This window comes from Orcinus orca, chromosome 16 (genome assembly GCF_937001465.1).
Source record: "Orcinus orca chromosome 16, mOrcOrc1.1, whole genome shotgun sequence".
Classification (NCBI taxonomy): domain Eukaryota; kingdom Metazoa; phylum Chordata; class Mammalia; order Artiodactyla; family Delphinidae; genus Orcinus; species Orcinus orca.
In genome coordinates, this window is record NC_064574.1 from 40,159,657 (window position 1) to 40,177,749 (window position 18,093).

The 18,093-nt window shown below is 40.3% G+C and overlaps 1 protein-coding gene across 4 annotated transcripts in view; it reads left to right on the forward strand.

Moving 5' to 3' along the window:
- ISM1 (isthmin 1) overlaps positions 1 to 18,093 on the forward strand; it is a 91,669-nt gene that overhangs the window by 10,099 nt on the left and 63,477 nt on the right. The gene's annotated exons all lie outside the window — the stretch shown is intronic.

An 18,093-nucleotide genomic window follows, 5' to 3' on the forward strand; every position in this document is an offset into this window, starting at 1 on the left:
TGTTAGCATACGGTATTTGTCTCTCTCTTTCTGACTTACTTCACTCTGTATGACAGACTCTAGGTCTATCCACCTCATTACAAATAGCTCAATTTCGTTTCTTTTTATGGCTGAGTAATATTCCATTGTATATATGTGCCACATCTTCTTTATCCATTCATCCGATGATGGGCACTTAGGTTGTTTCCATCTCCGGGCTATTGTAAATAGAGCTGCAATGAATATTTTGGTACATGACTCTTTTTGAATTTTGATTTACTCAGGGTATATGCCCAGTAGTGGGATTGCTGGGTCATATGGTAGTTCTATTTGTAGTTTTTTAAGGAACCTGCATACTGTTCTCCATAGTGGCTGAACCAATTCACATTCCCACCAGCAGTGCAAGAGTGTTCCCTTTTCTCCACACCCTCTCCAGCATTTATTGTTTCTAGATTTTTTGATGATGGCCATTCTGACTGGTGTGAGATGATATCTCATTGTAGTTTTGATTTGCATTTCTCTAATGATTAATGATGTTGAGCATTCTTTCATGTGTTTGTTGGCAGTCTGTATATCTTCTTTGGAGAAATGTCTATTTAGGTCTTCTGCCCATTTTTGGATTGGGTTGTTTGTTTTCTTGTTATTGAGCTGCATGAGCTGCTTGTAAATTTTGGAGATTAATCCTTTGTCGGTTGCTTCATTTGCAAATATTTTCTCCCATTCTGAGGGTTGTCTTTTGGTCTTGTTTATGGTTTCCTTTGCTGTGCAAAAGCTTTGAAGTTTCATTAGGTCCCATTTGTTTATTTTTGTTTTTATTTCCATTACTCTAGGAGGTGGGTCAGAAAGGATCTTGCTGTGATTTATGTCATAGAGTGTTCTGCCTATGTTTTCCTCTAAGAGTTTGATAGTTTCTGGCCTTACATTTAGGTCTTTAATCCATTTTGAGCTTATTTTTGTGTATGGTGTTAGGGAGTGATCTAATCTCATACTTTTATGTGTACCTGTCCAGTTTTCCCAGCACCACTTATTGAAGAGGCTGTCCTTTCTCCACTGTACATTCCTGCCACCTTTATCAAAGATAAGGTGTCCATATGTGCGTGGGTTTATCTCTGGGCTTTGTATCCTGTTCCATTGTTCTGTCTTTCTGTTTTTGTGCCAGTACCATACTGTCTTGTTACTGTAGCTTTGTAGTATAGTCTGAAGTCAGGGAGCCTGATTCCTCCAGCTCCGTTTTCCGTTCTCAAGATTGCTTTGGCTATTCAGGGTCTTTTGTGTTTCCATACAAATTGTGAACATTTTTTGTTCTAGTTCTGTGAAAAATGCCAGTGGTAGTTTGATAGGGATTGCATTGAATCTATAGGTTGCTTTGGGTAGTAGAGTCATTTTCACAATGTTGATTCTTCCAATCCAAGAACATGGTATATCTCTCCATCTATTTGTATCATCTTTAATTTCTTTCATCAGTGTCTTATAATTTTCTGCACACAGGTCTTTTGTCTCCTTAGGTAGGTTTATTCCTAGATATTTTATTCTTTTTGTTGCAATGGTAAATGGGAGTGTTTTCTTGACTTCACTTTCAAATTTTTCATCATTAGTATACAGGAATGCCAGAGATTTCTGTGCATTAATTTTGTATCCTGCTACTTTACCAAATTCATTGATTAGCTCTAGTAGTTTTCTGGTAGCATCTTTAGGATTCTCTACGTATAGTATCATGTCATCTGCAAACAGTGACAGCTTTACTTCTTCTTTTCCGATTTGGATTCCTTTTATTTCCTTTTCTTCTCTGATTGCTGTGGCTAAAACTTCCAAAACTATGTGGAATAAGAGTGGGGAGAGTGGGCAGCCTTGTCTTGTTCCTGATCTTAGTGGAAATGCTTTCAGTTTTTCACCATTGAGGATGATGTTGGCTGTGGGCTTGTCATATATGGCCTTTATTATGTTGAGGAAAGTTCCCTCTATGCCTACTTTCTGCAGGGTTTTTATCATAAATGGGTGTTGAATTTTGTCAAAAGCTTTCTCTGCATCTATTGAGATGCTCATATGGTTTTTCTCCTTCAATTTGTTAATATGGTTTATCACATTGATAGATTTGCGTATATTGAAGAATCCTTGCACTCCTGGAATAAATCCCACTTGATCATGGTGTATGATCCTTTTAATGTGCTATTGGATTCTGTTTGCTAGTATTTTGTTGAGGACTTTTGCATCTATGTTCATCAGTGATATTGACCTGTAGTTTTTCTTTGTGACATCCTTGTCTGGTTTTGGTATCAAGGTGATGGTGGCCTCGTAGAAGGAATTTGGGAGTGTTCCTCCCTCTGCTATATTTTGGAAGAGTTTGAGAAGGATAGGTGTTAGCTCTTCTCTAAATGTTTGATAGAATTCACCTGTGAAGCCAACTGGTCCTGGGCTTTTGTTTGTTGGAGGATTTTTAGTCACAGTTTCAATTTCAGTGCTTGTGATTGGTCTGTTCATATTTTCTATTTCTTCCTGATTCAGTCTTGGCAGGTTGTGCATTTCTAAGAATTTGTCCATTTCTTCCAGATTGTCCATTTTATTGGCATAGAATTGCTTGTAGTATTCTCTCATGATCTTTTTTATTTCTTCAGTGTCAGTTGTTACTTCTCCTTTTTCATTTCTAATTCTATTGATTTGAGTCTTCTCCCTTTTTTTCTTGATGAGTCTGGCTAATGGTTTATCTATTTTGTTTATCTTCTCAAAGAACCATCTTTTAGTTTTATTGATCTTTGCTATTGTTTCCTTCATTTCTTTTTCATTTATTTCTGATCTGATTTTTATGATTTCTTTCCTTCTGCTAACTTTGGGGTTTTTTTGTTCTTCTTTCTCTAATTGCTTGAGGTGCAAGGTTAGGTTGTTTATTCGAGATGTTTCCTGCTTCTTAAGGTGAGCTTGTATTGCTATAAACTTCCCTCTTAGAACTGCTTTTGCTGCATCCATAGGTTTTGGGTCGTTGTGTCTCCATTGTCATTTGTTTCTAGGTATTTTTTAATTTCCTCTTTGATTTCTTCAGTGATCACTTCGTTATTAAGTAGTGTATTGTTTAGCCTCCATGTGTTTGTATTTTTTACAGATCTTTTCCTGTAATTGATATCTAGTCTCATGGCGTTGTGGTCGGAAAAGATACTTGATACAATTTCAATTTTCTTAAATTTACCAAGGCTTGATTTGTGACCCAAGTTATGATCTATCCTGGAGAATGTTCCATGAGCACTAGAGAAAAATGTGTATTCTGTTGTTTTTGGATGGAATGTCCTATAAATATCAATTAAGTCCATCTTGTTTAATGTATCATTTAAAGCTTGTGTTTCCTTATTTACTTTCATTTTGGATGATCTGTCCATTGGTGAAAGTGGGGTGTTAAAGTCCCCTACTATGAATGTGTTACTGTCGATTTCCCCTTTTATGGCTGTTCATTTTTGCCTTATGTATTGAGGTGCTCCTATGTTGAGTGCATAAATATTTACAATTGTTATATCTTCTTCTTGGATCGATCCCTTGATCATTATGCAGTGTCCTTCTTTGTCTCTTCTAATAGTCTTTATTTTAAAGTCTATTTTGTCTGATATGAGAATTGCTACTCCAGCTTTCTTTTGGTTTCCATTTGCATGGAATATCTTTTTCCATCCCCTGACTTTCAGTCTGTATGTGTCTCTAGGTCTGAAGTGGGTCTCTTGTAGACAGCATATATATGGGTCTTGTTTTTGTATCCATTCAGCCAATCTGTGTCTTTTGGTGGGAGCATTTAATCCATTTACATTTAAGGTAATTATCGATATGTATGTTCCTATTCCCATTTTCTAAATTGTTTTGGGTTCGTTATTATAGGTCTTTTCCTTCTCTTGTGTTTCTTGTCTAGAGAAGTTCCTTTAGCATTTGTTGTAAAGCTGGTTTGGTGGTGCTGAACTCTCTCAGCTTTTGCTTGTCTGTAAAGCTTTAAATTTCTCCATCAAATCTGAATGAGATCCTTGCTGGGTAGAGTAATCTTGGTTGCAGGTTTTTCTCCTTCATCACTTTCAGTATGTCCTGCCATTCCCTTCTGGCTTGCAGAGTTTCTGCTGAAAGATCAGCTGTTAACCTTATGGGGATTCCCTTGTGTGTTATTTGTTGTTTTTCCCTTGCTGCTTTTAATATGCTTTCTTTGTATTTAATTTTTGACAGTTTGATTAATATGTGTCTTGGCTTATTTCTCCTTGGATTTATCCTGTATGGGACTCTCTGTGCTTCCTGGCCTTGATTAACTATTACCTTTCCCATATTAGGGAAGTTTTCAACTGTAATCTCTTCAAATATTTTCTCAGTCCCTTTCTTTTTCTCTTCTTCTTCTGGAACCCCTATAATTCGAATGGTGGTGCATTTAATGTTGTCCCAGAGGTCTCTGAGACTGTCCTCAGTTCTTTTCATTCTTTTTTCTTTAGTCTGCTCTGCAGTAGTTATTTCCACTATTTTATCTTCCAGGTCACTTATCCATTCTCTGCCTCAGTTATTCTGCTATTGATCCCATCTAGAGTATTTTTAATTTCATTTATTGTGTTGTTCATCATTGCTTGTTTCATCTTTATTTCTTCTAGGTCCTTGTTAAATGTTTCTTGCATTTTGTCCGTTCTATTTCCAAGATTTTGGATCATCTTTACTATCATTATTCTGAATTCTTTTTCAGGTAGACTGCCTATTTCCTCTTCATTTGTTTGGTCTGGTGCATTTTTATCTTGCTCCTTCATCTGCTGTGTTTTTTTCTGTCGTCTCATTTTGCTTATCTTACTGTGTTTGGGGTCTCCTTTTTGCAGGCTTCAGGTTCCTAGTTCCCGTTGTTTTTGGTGTCTGTCTCCAGTGGCTAAGGTTGGTTCAGTGGGTTGTGTAGGCTTCCTGGTGGAGGGGACTAGTGCCTGTGTTGTGGTGGATGAGGCTGGATCTTGTCTCTCTAGTGGGCAGGTCCATGTCTGGTGGTGTGTTTTGGGGTGTCTGTGGACTTATTATGATTTTAGGCAGCCTCTCCGCTAATGGGTGGGGTTGTGTTCCTGTTTTGCTAGTTGTTTGGCATAGGCTGTCCAGCACTGTAGCTTGCTGGTCGTTGAGTGAAGCTGGGTGCTGGTGTTAAGATGGAGGTCTCTGGGAGATTTTCCCCATTTGATATTATGTGGAGCTGGGAGGTCTCTTGTTGACCAGTGTCCTGAAGTTGGCTCTCCCACCTCAGAGGCAGAGCCCTGACTCCTGGCTGGAGCACCAAGAGCCTTTCATTCACACGGCTCAGAATAAAAGGGAGAAAAAGTAGAGAGAATTAGTAGAAGTAGGAAGAAAGAAAGAAAGGAGGGAAGGAAGGAAGGAAGGAAGAAAGAAAGAAAGAAAGAAAGAAAGAAAGAAAGAAAGAAAGAAAAGAAGGAAAGAAAGGAGGGAGGGAGGGAGGAAGGAAGGAAGGAAGGAGGGAAGGAAGAAAAAAGAAAGAAAGAAGATACAGTAAAATAAAATAATGTTATTGAATTAAAAAATAATTATTTAGAAAAAAAAAAGGGACGGATAGAACCTTAGGACAAATGGTGGAAGCAAAGCTATACAGACAAAATCTTACACAGAAGCATACACATACACCCTCACAAAAAGAGGTAAAGGGGAAAAAACTATAAATCTTGCTCTCAAAGTCCACCTCCTCAATTTGGGATGATTCGTTGTCTAAAGGAGGGAAGGGAGGAAGGAAGGAAGGAAGGAAGGAAGGAAGGAAGGAAGGAGAAAGAACGTAAAGTATAATAAAGTTATTAAAATTAATTATTAAGAAAAAAATTAAAAAAAAAAAAACAATGGACGGATAGAACCCCAGGACAAATGGTGGAAGCAAAGCTATACAGACAAGATCTCACACAGAAGTATACACATACACATTCACAAAAAGAGGAAAAGGGGAAAAAATCATAGATCTCGCTCTCGAAGTCCACCTCCTCAATTTGGGATGATTGGTTGTCTATTCATGTATTCCACAGATGCAGGGTACATCAAGTTGATTGTGGAGCTTTAATCCGCTGCTTCTGAGGCTGCTGGGAGAGATTTCCCTTTCTCTTCTTTGTTCTCACAGCTCACAGGGGCTCAGCTTTGGATTTGGCCCTGCCTCTGCGTGTAGGTCGCTGGAGGGCGTCTGTTTTTTGCTCAGACAGGACGGGGTTAAAGGAGCCGCTGATTCGGGGGCTCTGGCGAACTCAGGCCGGGGGGAGGGAGGGGTACGGTGTGCGGGGCGAGCCTGCGGTGGCAGAGGCCGGCGTGACGTTGCACCAGCCTGAGGCCCGACGTGCGTTCTCCCGGGAAGTTGTCCCTGGATCCCGGGAACCTGGCAGTGGCGGGCTGCACAGGCTCCCCAGCAGGGAGGTATGGAGAGTGACCTGTGCTCGCACACAGGCCCCTTGGTGGTGGCAGCAGCAGCCTTAGCGTCTCCCGCCCGTCTCTGGGGTCCGTGCTTTTAGCCGCGGCTGACGCCCGTCTCTGGGGTTCGCGCTTTTAGCCGCGGCTCGCGCCCGTCTCTGGAGTTCCTTTAAGCAGCGCTCTTAAACCCCTCTCCTCGCGCACCAGGAAACAAAGAGGGCAGAAAAAGTCTCTTGCCTCTTCGGCAGGTGCAGACTTTTCCCTGGACTCCCTCCCGGCTAGCCGTGGTGCACTAACCCCTTCAGGCTGTGTTTAAGCTGCCAACCGCAGTCCTCTCCTTGAGCTCCGACTGAAGCCCAAGGCTCAGCTTGCAGCCCCGCCCGCACCGGCGGGTGAGCAGACAAGCCTCTCGGGCTGGTGAGTGCTGGTCAGCACCGATCCTCTGTGCGGGAATCTCTCCGCTTTGCCCTCCGCACCCCTGTTGCTGTGCTCTCCTCCGCGGCCTCGAAGCTCCCCCCTCCGCCTCCCGCAGTCTCCGCCCGCGAAGGGGCTTCCTAGTGTGTGGAAACCTTTCCTCCTTCACTGCTCCCTCCCGCTGGTGCAGGTACCGCCCCTATCCTTTTGTCTCTGTTTATTCTTTTTTCTTTTGCCGTACCCAGGTACGTGGGGAGTTTCTTGCCTTTTGGGAGGTCTGAGGTCTTCTGCCAGCATTCAGTAGGTGTTCTGTAGGAGTTGTTCCACGTGTAGATGTATTTCTGGTGTATCTGTGGGGAGGAAGATGATCTCCGCGTCTTATTCTTCCGCCATCTTCCCAGCACCCCTCAACATTCTTTTTCTTGGAAATTTTTATAAAATGTTTTCTTTCAAACAGACTTTAGAATTATTTTGTTTAAAAATTCATTGAGCTTTTATTAGGAATTGCTATATATATTGGGGGGGTAAGTTTAGAAGAATTGAGAATTTTATAATATTTAATCCTCTCATTAAGGACATGGTTAAGGTATCTATTTCTTGAGTAAAGTTTTAGATTTTCTTCATCTTTTCACATTTCTTTTGACAAGCTCTTTTCTAGGTTTGATTGCTATTGTGAATTTTCTGTTTTATTTTCTGTTATATTCTCCAATTTGTTAGTTCCAGAATCTAGGAAAGCTATACTTAGCAGTATATGCTTACATTTTTCTTGGTGTGTACATGAGAACTAACAGTATCCATTTCAGTAGTGATATCATTATAGTTCCACGGCATTAATTGAAAACCCTTCTTTTTCCACTTTTGCACTTTAAATAATAAGAATTATCTGTTTCTTATAAAATTGTTAGAATTCACTCATTTTAGCTGTCTTGGGCTTGGTACCTCTTTGGTTGAGACCTCTGATTAATGTTCCATGTTATTCCATGGTCAGTAGCCTATTCAGATACTATAACTTTTCTCTAGTCATTTTTGATAATTTATATCTTCTCAGAAAATCATACATTCTACTGGAGTTTTACTTTATCAGTATAAAGTTTGTATGTAATACAAGCATATTTTAAAACTATTTCATGACTGCATATTGTTTATGATGTACTGTCTTAAATCTCTTTATAATACCTGTCAGATCACGATGGTTAATTATATTATGAAAACCCTTCAAATCTTGATTTATTTATTGTTTACTTAATCTGCTGGTTCCTCAAAAACCTTAATTGCATTCTGACACTACCATTGTGGGTTTGTTTGTTTCTCCTTATTATCCCCTTAATTTTCACTTTACTTGTTTAGAATCCATGGTGTTAGGACATAAAATGTCTTTTTTTTTGATGGTTGTATTTTTATCAAGGTGAAATTCCTTTATATATATCTTTTTATTGACATTTGTCTTGAACACATTTTTTTGTTTGATAGTAATTTTGCATCTCCTGCTTATTTTTTTTTCTCTTGCCATTAATTATGTGTCTTTTTCCAACCTTTATTTTCAACTTTTCTCTGCCTTTTTGTTTGAATATCTCTCTTATTAATAACCAATAGCCAAATTTTCTTTTGCCATGTAATAGGTCAATGAATATAACCCATTTATATTTATTGATTACTAATAGATTTGAAGGTATATTTTCAATTTTATTTGGTGTTTTCAAATTTCCAATTTTCTTCATTTTGCCTCCCACCTTCCAATTTATTATCTCGTACTTTGACAAGAGAGTTAGCCTATGTCTAAACTTCCTCATCTGTAAAATAGGTATACAAAGACTATCTCCCAGTGTTATTGTAAGGATTAAAACACTGAATGCATGTAAGTGCTCTGTTAGAACTTGGCACTTAAACATTTAATAAGTATTTAAATATTATTTACTTTGCTCATAACCCCTCAAGTTTGGAAATTGTTCTATTTCTCTAACTCTTAACATTTTAACAAACAGATTTGAACTTACACTTTTCTATCAATGCTGAGAGCCAGTCAGTATTTATAACGTAAACCTCCCCAAAACAAAATTCCAACATGCTTTTTCTTTCTCTTATCTCTATCTCTCAAATTTTAATCACATTATCTGAACATTTAGTGCTAGATCATTCCTTCTTTGTTTCTTTTTTTCTTCCTTTTTTCTTTCATTCTTTTTCATTATATCTATCTTAGGAACAATTTCTTAGCAGTAGTATATTCTCCCAATAATTATTTAGACTTAACTATAAGATTTATTTATTTATTTATTTATTTATTTATCTGCTGCTGCTTCTGGAATCTCATATTCTCATTTTTATTTTGCTGGAATACATTCTCAATAAGTTCTCTCAGAAAGGTTTTATCAAAGGATAAGCTCTCTGAGATCCTAAATTTTTAAGCACATCTTTATTTACTTCTCACATTTAAATGCTAATTTGGCAGTTGGCTATGTTCTATCTTGTTTCCCCTTAGAATTTTGAAGATATAATGCATTTTTTTTTACACCGTCTCATGTTTCAGTGAAAAGTCTGATGATATTTCTTTGCAGGTGATTTTTTTTTAAGTGGAAGACTTTAGGATTTTTCTCTTTATTCACAATGTTCGGAAATTTTATCTGTTTGTGTTTAGATTTAAGGCTTTAGTTGTTAGTCCTGTTCAGCACTTGGTGGACCCTTTCAATCTGAATCCTCAAGGTTGTCTTCAGCTTATGAATATTTCTTCAGTAATTTCTTTGCTTATTTCCAATATCCTTGTCCTCTCCTTCTGGAACTCCTGTTAGACTTTGAAACTAATATTGGGATTTCAAGATCTATCAGTCTTCCATGTCTCAATTTTTTTCTCTTGTAGTTTTATCTCTTTGAATTTTTCTAATGTGTTTTATGTCTTACCTTAATCTTCCAGCTTTTGCCACCCTAGTGCTAGCTTTTTCACTCTCTATCAGTTTCCTGTCCTCATCCTTTTCACCCAGCTTCTATAGCTTCTTCTCTTTTCTTCCCTTCTTTTCTCTTCCTTCACCCCTCCCCCTCCTCTCCTCCTCTTCTTTTTTCTCTCTTTACATTTTTTAAAGTTTTTTAATTATGAATAATTTACATACAATAAAATGAATGCATCTTAAAGATTCAGTTCCAGTTTTTCACAATTATATATACCTATGTAGCACCATCAAAATTAGAATATAGAACATCTCTATCATCCCAGAAAGTCTTCTGGTGCACCTTTGTATGCAATTTACTCCTCCCACAGGCAACCAGTCTCTGACTCCTATCACCATGGATTAGTTTGCCTCTTCTAAATCTTCATGTAGATGGAATCATACTGTGTGCATTTGTGTGTGTGTGTATGTGTGTGTGTCTGGGCTTCTTTTTCTTATGTAGTATTTTTGACATTCATTCACATTGCTGTGTACATCAGCAGATTTCTCTTCTTTATTGTTGAGTGGTATTCCATTGTATGAGTATGTCACAATTTATTTATCCATTTCCCCATTAATGGACATTTGGGTTGTTTCTAATGGTTTGGATATTATAAATAAGATCATGTTAACTTTCTTGTACAAGCCTTTCTGTAGACATAGGTTTTTATTTCTTGTGAGTAAATACCTGCTAGTGAAACTGACACAGGCTCAGTTCTTTATATTATTATGGGAATTCCTCTAAAGAAACTCATGTTTTTGGTGATCTTTCTCTCACTTTCTCAGCTCTGTAATGTTTCACTTTCAATTGGTTACCGTTGGTTTCATATCTACCAGAAATCATTCCTTCTTCTGTAGATGTTCCCCTCTCAGCTTTCCACTTCTGTTGGGGATTTATTTTCATATTTCATCTCCTTTTTCAGCAGAATTTGGAGAAAGAAAAGAAGTAAACAAAAATGCTTAGTCTGCCACCTTGAACAGAAACACTATAATTTTATTCCTTCCTTTTATTTTCCTGTATACAAACCAGAAGAAATTTCTATTATTTGTGTAGCTGTTTCATTCATTCTTTTCCAGCCATGTTCTAAAAGGCATTGATTTTTGAGGCCTGGGGACACCCTCAGAAGTCATGAGAACTGCCCATTCAGTAAAGAAGAATCTATTGTGGTTTTAAACCCTCCAAAGGAAAGAATCCCACTTGTATTGATTTGGCCAAAAAGTTCATTCGGGATTTCGGAAAAACCTGAGCAACCTTTTTGGCCAAGCCAGTACCTGTACAAGTACTTTTTAACAACCTTCAATGACAGAACATTTTTTTCTCTGATGTGTCCTTTGAATCTTTTATGATACATCTTAATTTCATGTTTGCTTTTTTTCTTCCCACTATTCATTCACTTTTCAAGAAACATCTCATTCAGGACTTGAAGATTATTATTTAATAGTTCCTCTGTCTTCTCCAGATTTAATTATCTCAGTTTTTTAATTTGTCTTCACTGATCTTATTTTACAACGTTTTAATGGTTTCTGTGGTCCTCTTATTTCTCTCTCATCTGAGAACATCTTTCTTCTGCAATCCTTGGCTCAAGATTTTATGATTTATAAAGAAAAGGATGGTGATGAAGCCCCTTTCTCCAGTGACAGCTAAGGGTGTCCCTCTGTCTATACTCATCCCCCAAAAGACAGAAGATTATTTAGAGAGTGGGAATGAGGTTGTCCATTTAATTCCTGGGATTGTATGCAACAATGTTAAAGAAATAGCAAGGGAGTGTGTTACTGAAAAAGTCTCATTCTGCATTTTACTTAAACTTCGTCTGTACTCCTCTTCCATAAGAACTTCATAAGAAGCCCTGAACATAAAAGATATAAAGCCTAATTTCTTTCTTTCTGTGGTGTATCAGTGCAAAGGTTGGATGGGGCACAATGCTAATAAAATGAAGTCAACATGCTAGTGCCCGGTGTTCCCCTTGGGATTAAGCACTCACGGCCCACTCTAGTCACAGACTTGATAACATAAACTTATGGCTCTTTACCTTCCCTACCCTCTTTTCCCTTTCTCCTACCAGAGCTTCCTGGGGGCATCTCCCAAGTATACCACTTCCTCTTTGTCCCAGGGTTTGATTCTGGGAGAACCCAAACGAAAAAAAGCACTACTCAAACATTTGCCGTGGGAACATGGCCATTTCTCTAGGTAGTGATGACGTAGGAAAGGTACAGGGTGGAGTTTCCATGAGACACCTGCTGCTTCTTGTCGCTGTTAACAAAGCTGAAGTCTGTTAGCCTCAGAAACAGGTGTGCTGCAGCAACAACAGAATCAGGTTATGCCATCTTCTCCCAGAGCAGCTGGGAAGAGAGGAATTCCAAAATTGTAGGAATGGGAAAGTTCAGGCCTAGGGAAAGCCTACGAATTGCTGGTGTTTAGAGAGATGACTGTTGTTTTTCTCCTGAGAGCCTCGTCCGTCCCGTGCTTGTTTGCTATTTTAAGTGGGAGGATGAGCGACGATGGGAAGTCATCAGCGGCGTGTGGGACTGTCTTCTAATGCCTAGAAAAGGCAGAGGCTAGGGTGCTTTGATAAATGTAGCTTTGCATCAACTCCCCAGGCACAGACCAGCATGTGTCACTGGAAAGTTGTTTCTGTAAACTGAGTAGAAGTAAAAACAGTAGGTTAACTATCCCTTCTTCCTGTTGACCTGACCCATGCACATTTTAGTAAACCAAGTCATCTCACAGAGAGCATTGTCTATGGCTGACATACCTCCTTAGAGAGCAACACCCCTGGGCCCCCTGAAAGGAACAGTGCTGCAGGGCCAATGGAATAGGAGAATTCCAGCTTCGAGTATGGGGCTCTGGGCTGCCAGACTCACAGTTTGGGACACCCTGAACCCCAGATGTGCACCAGAAGTGACCTGGAAAAAGGAAGGTCAACTGTGAACTCAAGAGGCTACTTCCTACTGGATACCTCATCTCTATTTTTAAAAATAACAAGGTGTGGCTAGAATCCATATGAAGGATACAGGGAGGCTAGAAATGATGTCATAGGCCACCCAGATGTTACCTTACTCCCACCATCATCCAGAGAGAGTATTCGTGCCAAAGCCAATGAAACAAATAAAACACATGCCTTGGCTCCCAGCCACCTCTTAGAGATAGCGATGGGGAGACAATGAGGGGGAAAATGGCAGTTGTGTTATTATTTTTTAAAATACAGCTTTACTGAGGTGTAATTGATATACAATGAACTGTGCATATTTAAAGTGAATAGTCTGAGGAGTTGACACCTGTGAAACCATCACCACCATCAAGATGATGAATAAATCTACCATCTCCAAAAGCTTCCTTGTGCTCCTTGGGGATTTCTCCTTCATTTCCCATAAATCTCTACCACTGATCTGCCTTCTGTCATTATAGATCGGTTTTTGCATTTCCTAGAGTTTTATATAAGTAGACTCACACAGAATGTACAGTACAGTGAGCTCCTTTGCTCACCATAATGGCTTTGGGATTCATCCATGTTGTTCGGTGCGTAAGAGTTTGATCCTTTTATTGCCAGTTATTGTTCCATTGTATGCACATACAATATACTTTTCCATTCACCCAATGAGGCACATTTAGGTTGTTTCCAACTTGGGCCTATTAAAATAAAGATGCTACCAACGTTCGGGTATAAGTCCATGCATGAATATACGCTTTCATTTCTTTTGTGTGAATACTTAGGAGGAGAATGGCTGGTTGTATGTTTACCTTATTAAAATTGTGGCAGTCTTTTAAAGGTACTCACATAGCATGTTTAGGATCTACGACAACCAACGACACTGTTAGAAAACTTAAGAGAATTTGGAAGTTGAGCCTCAGGATGATATCTTCCTACAGCTAATACATAGGTGTATAATCTATAATATATTATGAAACGCTGAAGGAAGCGGGGAGAAGATACTGTTTCCTTGGGAAGAATTCTCCTATCTTTTCAGGATTCTCCAAGTACAAAACTCTCATGGGGCTCAATTCTCCAGGTGATCGTGGTGCTGGTGGTGGTGATGGTGATGGTGGAAAGAAACGTAGTTGCTGGACTATGTTTGGAACCAGCTGGAAAAGTCTCCCAGCAGAAGGCTTGGCTTCCTCCGTAAGCTGCTGTCTGATGTCCCAAGCCCTGCCTGACTGGAAATTAAGAAAACCAGAAATAGATTTTGTATCTCTCCTGCCTGGAGACTCAATTACATTGTGAGCTGGAAATCTGGTATTGGTTATGAGCCCAAAATTAATTGGAAGCCAGGTTTATTGCTGGGAACCTTCAAATTCCAGGAGGGGCAAAAATTACAAAGGGGAGACCTCATTAGGTGTTCCTAATCCTTAGCCCATGAAACAGGCTGCAGAAATGTTAACATGAGCTGACCCCCTGACCACACTAGATATGAGGAGAGTGATGATTATTAGAAACCCACAGAGGATTCTCACTGGAGGGCAAGAACTGTCCTTCCCTTACACTTAAGGTGGCTCATCCACTGCCCCGAGTTCACCAGGTGCAGTCGTGACCCACAGGTACAGATGAGAAACTCGGGGTGACTTCTCCGCACTTGCACCCACGGTGTGGTCCATACAGTAGCAGCGGCAGCATCTCCTGGGAACTTGTTAGAAAATAAGAATCTCAGGCCCCACCCAGAATGACTGAATCAGGATCTGCAATTTAATCAGGGTCCCAGATGAAACATATACACAGGTTAAGAAGCACTGGTTGAGATGCATGCTTTTCTTGCAAGTTACAAGTCCCAGAAAGCACTCAGTACAGATCAGGTATTATTTAGCTATTATCCAATTATGCTTCACAACAAACTATCCTAAAACTCAGTGGCCTGTAACAATAAACACATATTCTCATGCTTGTGGGTCTATGGGTGGCTGGGGTTCAGTAGATCTAGGCGGGCTGGGTTCCAGGCTGAGGTTTGGGTCTGGGTTTCTTCCGTGCATCTCCCAGATTACTGCAACCAGCAGGCTACCTGTCCTGCATTTCTCTCACGGTGATGAAAAATCACAGAAAGGCAGAGTCAAGCCCGATGGACAAGCACACCCCAGCCTTTGCTTGGGTCACACCTATTAGCATCCCATCAGCCAAAACTAGTCACAAGGCCCAATAAAGTGGCCAAAGGCATGGGCTTTGGATTTGTTTCAACTCAACAGCTGCTTCTTATGTGTGTGCCCTTAGGCAAAAGTCTCACACTTCTCTGGGCTTCTGTGTCCTATTCAGAAAAATGAGATAATGAAAGTTATATCCCTGGGAGTTTATAATGTTGTAAGAACCATCCTTGGTGCATAGGAATGGTTTAACTCATGGATGCTGGTATTACAGAGCAGTAAAACCTTGGACAAGTCACTTCAACTCTTTGCATTTCATTTTCCTTATCTGAAAATAGACATCCTAAAAAAATAAAATTAAAAGAGACATCCTAATGGGACAATTCTACTGATTTTTGAACTTCACCTTCAAACCTGGTGATAATGATGGTGATGGTGATACAAAAGCTAACGTTGAGCGTTTGTTCTGTGCCAAGCACTGCTGTAAGAACTTTAAATGTATTTGCACCTTTAATTCTCATTATAGCCCAATGAAGATTCTCTTCATTTTGCAGCTGAAGAAACTGAGGCAGAGCAATGTCAGGAAATCAAGGTTTAATGTCTGATTGTTCTGAGCACCTCCTATGCGGGGAAACATATCACAGAAGGGATGCAGTCCAGGCTGGCTCCATGTGCTGACACACATTGTGCCTCATGCCAATCAGCAATGCTTCTAAAAAGGTTATTCCTGGCTTCTTCTGTCATGTGGGAGAAGGAAAGGAAAGAGCAGGGACAGCTAAGGAGAAGAAACTGGGAAAGAGCTGGCCTCCCGGTTAAACAGCCCCTCTTCCCACCCCACCCACCATGTGGCCACGTCCAAGTCCACATCCCGGGAAGCGGATGCCGGATGGACATGTGAACATCTCCAGTGGGAGCCAACCATTGCCCAAGGCTGTGTTGTGGAGCTGCTTAGCCTGACTCTGGGCTGGAGTCGAGCTGAGGGGAAGGGTGGGGCCCAAAGGACCCTGCCTCTGAGAAATCAGACCCAGAAAGGCCATGGGTTGCTCTGTCAGCACTGGATTCCACCAAAGGTTGTTTCTGAGTCAAGATACACACGTCGGGCTTCCCTGGTGGTGCAGTGGTTGAGAGTCCGCCTGCCGATGCAGGGTACAGGGGTTCGTGCCCCGGTCTGGGAAGATCCCACATGCCGCGGAGCGGCTGGGGCCGTGAGCCATGGCCGCTGAGCCTGTGCGTCCGGAGCCTGTGCTCCGGCAACGGGAGAGGCCACAACAGTGAGAGGCCCACGTACCGCAAAAACAAACAAAACAAACAAACAAAAAAGATACACACGTCCCTCTCTTTCCGTCTTCCTTCTGAATGGTTTCTCTTGTGCAGTGTTACTGCTTAAAAATCGTGTGTTCCATGGTAGGGATGGAACCGTGGCCACAAATATGTTACTCATCACCCACTGAGCTTTAACAATCGAAGCCTGCAACCACTTTCCCTGACGAAGGGGCACCCTTTCCTACCTTCCTTTCCCAGACATAACAAGAGAAACAGGACATGCCTGGGGACAGGAGTTTCACAAGCTCTCTGAGCTGTATATTCTGCTTTCTAATTATGGTTGCTGGACAGGAGAATCTCTTCCTTGTGACTAATCAGATTATCCCTTTCCTCAGTGTGTCACAAAGTCTATTTCCTCAAGGTCTTCTGAGGAACAAGTGGTCAGGGTTTTTTAAGTGTTTCCCATAGTTGAGAGGAGTATCATATTTCCTTTTTTGGTTATGGCATTACATTGCTAATATCTGATCAGCTTGTGGGTGACTCTGGTTCTAGATCTTTCTGTCATTCTTCCCAAGTCTCTGACTGCCCTGTACCCCCAGTGAATTTTATCCTTTCTTTTGCTTTGGTTCTGACAGAACTTGTCTCATACTTTGGATATGTTCTATAACACCCTCTCTCTTCTCCCTTTGCTCCCCATATGTTGAGCTGGGACCAGTCTCATTTCAACGATCTTAATAGCTTATTAATTTTGTGATTGTCACAGGGGTTTGAGCACTGACTGGGTAGGTCGCTAAAATAGAAAAAATAACTTTTAATACCATATGACTGATAGAAATGTGAAATCACTATATTATCCCACCAGAATGGCAAATTGAAAACAAAAACAAAAACTGAAGACACCAGATGTTGGCAAGAATGTGGAGCACCCACAGTGAATATAAACTGATATGAACACTTTAGAAAATTGTTTTTCCAGAGTAACTACTAAGACAGAATATATACATACCCTCTGACCCAGCAATCCAGTCCTGGGTATATACCCAATAGAAATGTATTCATCTGTGGACTTAAAAACTGGAAAAAGAATGCTCACAACAGTGCTAGTTAAAATAGCCCCAAACTAGAAACATCCAAAATGCCAGTCAACAGTAGAATGGATAGTAAGGCAGTAAGTGTAAGCACTGGGAAAGAGCAAACAACTGCACACAGCAAGTACAACTTCACAAATGTAGCGTTGGGTGGAAGAAGCCAGCCACAAGAGTACATGCAGGATAATTCTGTTTATGTTGAATAACCAGGAAAAGCTAATCTACGCTATTGGAAGAGAGGACGCCGGCTTCCTTGCCAAGGAAGTAACTAGAAGGGAGTACAAGGGGGCCATCTGGGTGCTGGTAATGTTCTGTTTCTTGATCTGAGTGTTGGTGACACAGGTGTGTTCAGTTTGTGAAATCTCATTGAGCTCTATGGTTATATACGTGCATTTTTCCGTATGTATATCATACTTCAATTAAAAATACAACAAAGAATGCAGCAGGCAGGGTAGATAGTTGAGAAGAGATGGCCATTTTTCACTGAGAAAGGCACCCGGTAGCCTGGAGTTCACTCCCTGTGCTCCCTCATGTGTGCTACCCCGCAGACTGGTCTCCAAATTTTAATGAGTGTGGACTAGTTTCAGTGTTAGGGGGCATCCTCCTCTGCCTCCGTAGCCCAGGGCTATTGTTATGACATCAAAGACCAACTGCTGGCTAAGATACAGTCCGTATGAAAAGAGTGACCAGCAAATTTACTGCTTGACTTCACTCCCTTTAAATGGAACTGGCCCCACGGTCCTCTTTCAAAGCTCAGTTGTGAACATATATCTTCTTTATAGGACACCATGTACAATAAAGTGAGGCAGTAACTTAAATTTTTTTTTAAAAGAATACCTTTGAGAGCACTGCAAGATGGGCATTCCATCACTGTGGTTACATGTGCCCAAACACTCCCGAAAGTCTAACCATTGGTCTGAGAGCCTTCTATTCAATATGGTGACTTTTTTGACTAATTGAGTTATATTTTTATGCTCCAACCCTTTCCCTAGGGTCTGCAAGG